Source organism: Carlito syrichta, unplaced genomic scaffold (assembly GCF_000164805.1).
Source record: "Carlito syrichta isolate Samal-C Ts95f unplaced genomic scaffold, Tarsius_syrichta-2.0.1 Scaffold313449, whole genome shotgun sequence".
In the NCBI taxonomy this organism is placed as follows: domain Eukaryota; kingdom Metazoa; phylum Chordata; class Mammalia; order Primates; family Tarsiidae; genus Carlito; species Carlito syrichta.
Window position 1 is genome coordinate 175,123 of NW_007257545.1, and position 8,994 is coordinate 184,116.

Sequence of the window (8,994 nt, forward strand, 5' to 3'; positions counted from 1 at the left end):
GGGCTCAGGCAATCCACTCACCTCAGCCTCCCAAAGGCACGGGATTACAGGCTGAGCCACCGAGCCCGGCTGCCAAAAATTCTTTAGGCATGTACTGACATGCACACATGTGTGCCCACTCACACATTTTCTTAACGTTCTTTCTTTTTGTGTAAATAATATAGCACACTGTTTTGTCCTTTGTCTTTTTTCACTTAATGTATTCCTGTAAATCATTACCAACACAAAGAAAAATGTTCTACTTTCAACCACATAGTATTCCATTGTGTATAGATATAACACAATTTAATGGGTCACCTGTTGATAAGTTAGATTGCCAACTTTTGCTATTACAGATAGTGTTAAGTACGCTCACTCTAAATATGATAGTGTTTTTCAATTCGTCTTATTATTGTTTCAAATGCTCAAACACATCATAGTCTAGTTTTTATTTTTTTATTTTATTTTTAACACGTTATATAATTAACATATAACAACCTGCACGTATTTAAACTGTACAATTTCATAAATTTTAACAGGCACACACCTGTGAAACCATCAGACATCACCACAATTAAGATAATAAACTTCTCTGTCATTCCTAAATATTTTCCTGTGCCCTCCTTGTAAGCCTTTCCATCCTCTCATCTTCAAGCAACCACTGATATGCTTTTTGACACTATAAATTAATTTGAATTTTTCAGACCTTATTCTGCATGAATTCACACAGTATATGCTCTTTTTTGCTGTGTTCTTTCACTCAGCATAATTATTTTGAAATTCATTCATGCTGTGACATATATCATTCCATTTATTGCTGAGTAGAATGTTTTATTTTTGTTGTTTATCCATTTACCTTTTTTTTCATTTGGGGATATTACAAATAAAGCTGCTATAAACGTTCATATGCAAGTCATTTTATGGATATATGCTTTCATTTCTCATGGGTAAATACCTAGGAATGGAATTATTGTATCATATGTTAGCTGTCTATTTAATGTTTTAAGAAACTGCCAAACTGTTTTCTAAAGGGACTGACCATTTTACATTTCCATCAGCAGTTTTTGTCTTTTGTTTTTGTTTTGTTTTGTGAGTTGGGGTCTCATTCTGTCACCCAGCTAGAGTGCAGTGGCACAGATCACAGTTCACCACAGCCTTGGCCTCCTGAGCTTACGAAATCCTTCTACTTCAGTTTTGCAAGCAGCTAGGACTACAGGCATGCACCACCATGCCAAGCTCATTTTCTGACTTTTTTGTAAAGATGAGATCTCACTATGTTGCCCAGGCTGGTCTCAAACTCCTGAGTTCAAGTGATCCTCTCACTTCAGCCTCCCAAAGTGCTGGGATTACAGGGAGAGCCACTTTGCCCACGTTTCCATCAGCAGTTTATAAGAGTTTAAGTTGCTCTTCATTCTCACCAACACATGGTATGGTCAATCTTTTTCATTTTAGCCATTCTATCGTAAGTAATAGCTTACTGTGTTTTTGGTTTTTATTTTTATTTTTTGAGTTGGAGTCTCACTCTGTCACCCAGGCTGGAGTGCAGTAGCATTGACCTCCAGGGCTCCAGCAATCATTCCGCCTCAGCCTTTTGAGTAACTGGAACTACAGGCACATGCTACCATGCCCGGCTAATTTTTTTTTTTTTTGGTAGAGACTTGCCAAGTTGCCTGGGCTGGTCTCGAACTCGTGGGGTCAGGCAACCCACTCCCCTTGGCCTCCCAAACTGCTAGGATTACAGACTGAGCCACTGAGCCCAGCCATACTGTGGTTTTAATTTGTGTTTGCTGTTGAGCACTTTTTCATGTGCCATTTTCCACTCATATATTTTTTTTAGTGACGTATCTCTTCTAATCTTTTACCCATTTTTAAATTGCATTGTTAATATATTTTGAGCGTTATTTGTATAGTCTGGATACAAGTCCTTTATCAAGCACATGATGTGTAACTATTTTCTCCCAGTTTGTGGAGACTAAGGAGAAACATCGAGTGTTTTCTTTTCTTTCTTTTTTTTTTTTTAGTGTTTTCATTCACTCAACACTGACTTTCTTTTTTTTAGCACCAGAGTCACCACACCAGACACATTGACTTGTGAAGGCCAGAATTTTTAAAATTTTGATTAAGTCTTATGTACATGTTCAATCTTTTAAGTATTGTGGTTTTCGGTGTTGTTTCTAAAAACAAAAATCTTTGCCTAACCCAAGCTCACAAAGGCTGCTCCTGTGTTTTCTTCCAAATATTTTATAATTTTAGGTTCATTTTTATAGCTTTATTGAGATATATTTCACATACCATAAATTTCACCTTCTTTTTTTTTATTTTAAAGATGTGGGGTACAATTCAGGATTAGGTACATAAGTGATCATCGAACAGGTAAAATTTGGACCTCCCTTTGGTCCCCACTTCGCCTGGTTTGAGATCACTTACTCTTGTGGATGTTATGTGCCCTCCCCCTGGCAGTTTCCCACTGCTGTCAATCTCTTTCTTATAGTATTATGATAAATGTTCAGGATCCGCTTATGAGTGAGACATGTGGTTCTTTGTTTCTGTACTAGATCATTGAGTATTATAGACTTTAAATCCATCCAAATTGCTGCAAAGTCCATAATTTTGTCCTTCTTTATGGCTGTATAATATTCCATCATGTATATGTACCACATTTTTTAAAATCCAGTCCACTTTCGATAGACAGCATGGTTGGTTCATGTTTTTGCTACCGTGAATAATGCTGCAATAAACATGGGTGTGCAGATATCTTTTTTATAGAATGATTTGAGTTCCTCCGGCTGTATTCCCAGAAGGGGAAGTGCTGGGTCGTATGGAAGGTTGATTTTTAGATCTTTTAATATTTGCCACTCTGTTTTCCACAGAGGGTGTACAAGTTTACACTCCCACCAACAGTGTAGAAGTGTTCCCTTTTTCCACATCCTCTCCAGCATCTGTTGGGTTTTTTTGAGTTATTGATGATGGCCATCTTGACTGGAGTTAGATGGCATCTCAGTGTGGTTTTAATTTGCATTTCTTTGATGATTAGTGAGGCTGACCATTTGTTCATGTATCTGTTGGCTGCTCATAAGTCTTATTTTGAGAAGTGTCTATTCATACCTTTTCCCCACTTTTTAATAGGGCTATTTTTTTCCTTTTGGCACATTTGAGTTCCTTGCAGATCCTGGATGTTAGGTCTTTGTCAGATATATAGTTGGCAAATATCTTTTTCCATTCTGTCGGCTGTCTTCCCGCTCTCTTCATGGTTTCTTTTGCTTTGCAGAAGCTTTTCAGTTTGATGAGGTCCCACTTGTCTCTCTTATCTTTTATGGTATGGGTGTTTGGGGTTTTTATCAGGAACTGGTTGCCTATTCCAATTTCCATAAGATTCTTATAGCTTAAAATTCACCTTCTTAAAGTGTACCTTTCAGTGGCTTTAAGTATTGTCACAGAGTTGTACATTCATCACCACTATCTAACTTTGGAACACTTTCATAACCCCCAAAAGGAATGTCATAGCCATTGGCAATCACTCCCCATTCCTTCCTCACTTCAGATGGTAGTAAACACTAATCTTTTTTTTTTTTTTAATTGGAGTCTCTGTTGCCCAGACTGGAGTGCAGTGACCACTCCCGGCCACCGCAGCCTCGAGCTGCTGGGCTCTGGCGATCCTTCCGCCTCAGCCTTCCAAGTAGCCAGAATTACAGGCATGTGCTACCACGCCCGGCTGAATTTTTGATTTATTGTAGAGATGAGGTCTTGCTGCCCAGGCGGGTCTTGAACCCGCGGGCTCAGGCAATCCACTCACCTCAGCCTCCCAAAGGCGCGGGATTACAGGCTGAGCCACCGAGCCCGGCTAACACTAATCTTTTTTATCTATCTCTATGGGTTGCCTCTTCTGAACATTGCATATGAATGGAATCATATAATATATGGTCTTTTGTGTCTGGCTTTTTTCACTTAGCACAATGTTTCCAAGGTTTATTTATGTTGTAAGCATGTAGTATCAGTGCTGAAGTCCTTTCTATGACTGAGTAATAATTTATTGCTTGGAGATACCACATTTTGTTGACAGCCATTTGGGTGGTTTCACATTTTTGGCTATTATGAACAATGTTGCTATGAAAATTTTGTGCGCAAGTCTTTGTGTGGACAGATATTTTCCTTTCTTTTTCTTTTTTTTTTTTTTTGAGTTGGAGTCTCACTCTGTCACCCGGACTGGAGTGCAGTGGCATGCTCCCAGCCACAGCACTCTCGACCTGCTGGGCTCAGGCGATCCTCCCAGCTCAGCCTTCCAAGTAGCTGGAACTACAGGCGCGCACTACCGCGCCTGGCTAATTTTTTTTTTTTTTATTGTAGAGATGAGGTCTCACCAAATTGCCTGGGTGGGTCTCAAACCTGTGGGCTCAGGCAATCCACTCGCCTTGGGCTCCCAAAGTGTTGGGATGAACAGATATTTTCAATTCTTAATCCTATAAGTGGGTTATATGCCAAACTTACAAAGCAGCTGTACCATTTTGTATTCTCACTAGCAGTGTATGTATGTTCAAATTTCTTTACATTCTCTCCAACACTTATTATCCATCTTTTTTTTTATTACAGCCATCCTAGTAGATACAAAGTGGTATCTTATTGTGGTTTTAATTTACAGTTTCCTAATGAAAGATAATATTAAGCATCTTTTATGTGCTTATTGACCATTTGTATGTCTTTTTTTGGGAGAAATGTTTATTCAAATCCTCTACTCATTTTTTAATGGGGCTATTTGTCTTCTTGATGTTGAGTTGTAAGTGTTCTTTTTGCATAGTCTAGATATAAGCCCCTTATCAGATATATAATTTGCAAATACCTTATCCCATTCTGTGGATTGTCCTTTGAAGCACAATGTTTTTCATTTTGATAATGTCCAATTTATTGTTTTCTTTTGTCACTTGTTCTTTTGGCGTCACAAATAAAATACTATTGCCTAGTCCAAGGTCAAGAAGATTTACTCCTACATTTTCTTCCAATAATTTTATCGCTTTAAATCTTACATTTAAGTCTATGATGCATTTTTTTTTTTTGAGTTGGAGTCTCACTCGGTCGCCCAGACTGGAGTGCAGTGGCCGCTTCCGGCCACCGCAGCCTCGACCTGCTGGGCTCCAGCGATCCTTCCGCCTCAGCCTTCCAAGTAGCTGGAATTACAGGCATACACTACCATGCCCAGCTGATTTTTTTTTTATTTATTGTAGAGATGAGGTCTCGCTGCCCAGGCGGGTCTCGAACCCGCGGGCTCAGGTAATCCACTCACCTCAGCCTCCCAAAGGCGCGGGATTACAGGCTGAGCCACCGAGCCCGGCTTATGATGCATTTTTGAATATGACATGAAATAGGGATCCAACTTCACTCTTTCGCATGTGGTAGTTCACGTGTCCCAGGACCATTTGTTAAAAGACTGCTATTTTCCCTGTTGAATCTTGACACTTTCTCCAAAAACCAATTGATCATAGATGTAACGGTTTATGTCTGGATTCTTGATTCTGTTTCATTATGTATAAGAGTGTGAGTCCTCAAACTTTGCTCTTTTTAAAAATTGTTTGGCTATTCTGGGTTCCCTGTATTTTCATGTGAATTCCATATGAAAAATCGACCAGATCCACTTGTCTATTTTTGGAAAAAAAAAAAAAGACAGCCAGGATTTTAATTTTAATAAGCATTGCATTGAATCTGCAGACAACTTTTGTTGTTGTTGTTGTTGTTGAGTTGGAGTCTCACTCTGTCACCCATACTGGAGTGCAGTGGCCGCTCCCAGACACTACGGCCTCGACCTGCTGGGCTCCGGCGATCCTTCTGCCTCAGCCTTCCAAGTAGCTGGAACTACAGGCGTGTGCTACCATGCTCGGCTAATTTTTTGATTTATTGTAGAGACGAGGTCTTGCCAAGTTGCCCAGGCGGGTCTCGAACCCTCGGACTCAGGCAATCCACTCACCTCAGCCTCCCAAAGTGCGGGATTACAGCCTGAGCCACGGAGCCCAGCTTGCAGACAGCTTTTAGAATACATATTATTCTGATAACTCTTCCAATCCACAAATACAAAATGTATTTCCATTTATTTAGATCTTTAGGATGGCCACAGTGGCTCATGCCTGTAATTCCAGCACTTTGGGAGGCCCAGGGAGGGTTGCTTGAGACCAGGAGTTTGAGACCAGCTTGGCAACACCTCGTCTCTACAGAAAAGGAAAAAAAAATTTAAATTAGCCAGGCATAATGGTGCACACTTGTAATCCCAGTTACTCAGGAGGCTGAGACTGGATTGCCTGAGCCCAGGAGGTTGAGGCTGCAGTGAACCTTGATCATGAGACTGCACTCCAGCCTGGGCAACAGAATAAAACCCCAACTCAAAGAAAGAATAAAAAAGTAAATAGACCTTTAATTTCTTTCACCAATACTTTGTAATTTTCTGTGTACAAGTTTTACACAGCATTGGTTGAACTTATTCTTAAGTATTTTTTCTTTTTGATTCTATTATAAATTGAACGGGGTTCTTAAGTTTATATTTGATTGTTCATTGCTAAGGTATAGAAATAAAAAAGCTGTTTATAAATTGATCTTGTATTCTGTAACTTTGCTGAACTTATTTATTATGCCTGATAATTTTTTGTGGATTCCTTGGGATTTCTGTAAATAAGGTTATGTCATCTAGAAATAGTGATATCGTACTTCTCCCTTTCAAATCTGGATAACTTTTTTTTTCTTGCCTATTTATTCTGGCCAGAACTCCCAAGATAATGTTAAATAGAAGTGGTAAGAGCAGAAGTTCTTGTATTATTCCTGATGTTAGGGGAAAAGCATTTAGTCTCAATGATTACATAGAATTGAATTTTTCACAAATGACTTTTATTGGGTTGAGGAAGCTTCCTTCAATTCCTGTTTTGTTGAAAGGGTGTTGAACTTGATCAAATATTTTTATTCATCTATTGAGATGAATATGTGGCTTTTGTCCATTATTTTATTAATATGAGTATTACATTTATTTTTCTAAAATAAGCCAAGTTTACATTCCTGGAATAACTCTTGTTTGGTCATGGTATATAATTCTTTTAATATATTACTGAACTCAGTTTGCTAATATTTTATTTAGCATTTTTTAATCAATAAGGGATACTGATCTGTAGTTTTCTTATGTTGTCCTTGCCTGGTTTTGGTATCAGAGTAATACTGGTCTCATAAAATGAGTTGAGAAGTGTCCCTATAATCCATTTTGAATTAATTTTTATATGTAGTACAAGGTATGAATGGAAATGCATTTTTTTGCATGTGCATATCAATTGTTTAGCACCATTTGTTGAAAGATATTTTCTCCACTGAATTGTCTTTGCAATTTTGTTGGAAATCAGTTGACTATATTTGTGCAGGTCTATTTCTGTACTTTCTATTTTGTTCCATTATTTTTGCATCTATCTGTATACCAATACCTCACTGTCCTGATTACTGTAGCTTTATCTTTCAGTATTGGTCTTATGCAAATAGTTTTTTCCCCATTAGTCTATATCCTCTACATTTCCATGAATTTTAGAATCAAGTTTTTAAATTATTTATTGTGGTAAAAAAATATATAACAAAATTTAACATTTTAATCATTTTTAGATAGGACATTCAGTGGCATTAAGTTCATTCACAATGATATACAACCATTGCCAGAACTTTTTCATCATCCCAGACTGAAGCTCTGCACCCATTAAATAACAACTGCCTGTCCTCTTCTCTTCCAAGCCCCTGTCAATCACCGTTCTATTTTCTATCGTTATGAATTGATTACCCTAGGTACCTTATATAAGTGGAATCATATGATATTTGTCCTTTTGTGACTGGCACAATTCACTTAGCATAATGTTAAGGTTCATTTATGTTGTAGCATATGCCAGAATTTCCCTCCTTTTTAAGACTGAATAATATTCCATTATGTGCACATACCACATTTTGCTCATCTTTTCATCTGTAGTAGACATTTGGGTTATTTTCACCTTTTGGCTATTATGAATAATGCTGCTATGAACATTGGTGTATTCAACTTCTCAAAATTTACCCAAAAAATGCCAGCTGAAATTTTAATTGGGATTGCATTGAGTCACATAGAGCAGTTTGAGGGAGAATTGACATCTTAACAGTACTGAGACTTCCAACCCATAAACCCATATATCCTTCCATTTATGTAGATATTCTTTAATTTCTCTCAACAATGTTTTGTCAAATGTATCCCCAAGTTTTTCACGCTATTGTAAATGGTATATTTTAACATTTTTATTTCTGATTGTTGCTAGTATGGGGAAATACAGTAGATTTTAGAAGTTGCTCTGGCCGGGCTCGGTGGCTCAGCCTGTAATCCCGTGCCTTTGGGAGGCTGAGGTGAGTGGATTGCCTGAGCCTGCGGGTTCGAGACCCGCCTGGGCAGCGTAGACCTCATCTCTACAATAAATCCAAAATTCAGTTGGGCATGGTAGCGCATGCCTGTAATTCCAGCTACTTGGAAGGCTGAGGCGGAAGGATCACCGGAGCCCAGCAGGTCGAGGCTGCGGTGGCCGGGAGCGGCCACTGCACTCCAGTCTGGGTGATAGAGTGAGACTCCAACTCAAAAAGAAGAAAAAAGAAATTGTTCTGATATCCTGAAATATCACTAAACTCACATATTAACTTTAGTACATTTTTATAGGTTTTTTTACATAAATGATCCATGTTATCTGCAAAAAACAGTTTTATTTCTCCCTTTCTAATCTGAATGCCTTGCATTTGCTTTTGTTTTTTTCCTTGCCTAATTGCCTTAGCTAGATACTACAATACAATCTTGAATAGTAGTGGTGAAAGCAGACATCTTTGCCTTGTTCCTGATCTTTAGGGGGAAAGCTTTCGGTCTTTCACCATTGAGTATGATATTAGCCAAAGATTTTTTTCAAAGATGCCCTTTATCAGGTTGAGAAAATTTCCTTCCATTACCAGTTTGCTGAGAGTTATTAGACAAGGATATTGGATTTTGTCAAATGTTTTTTTCAGCAT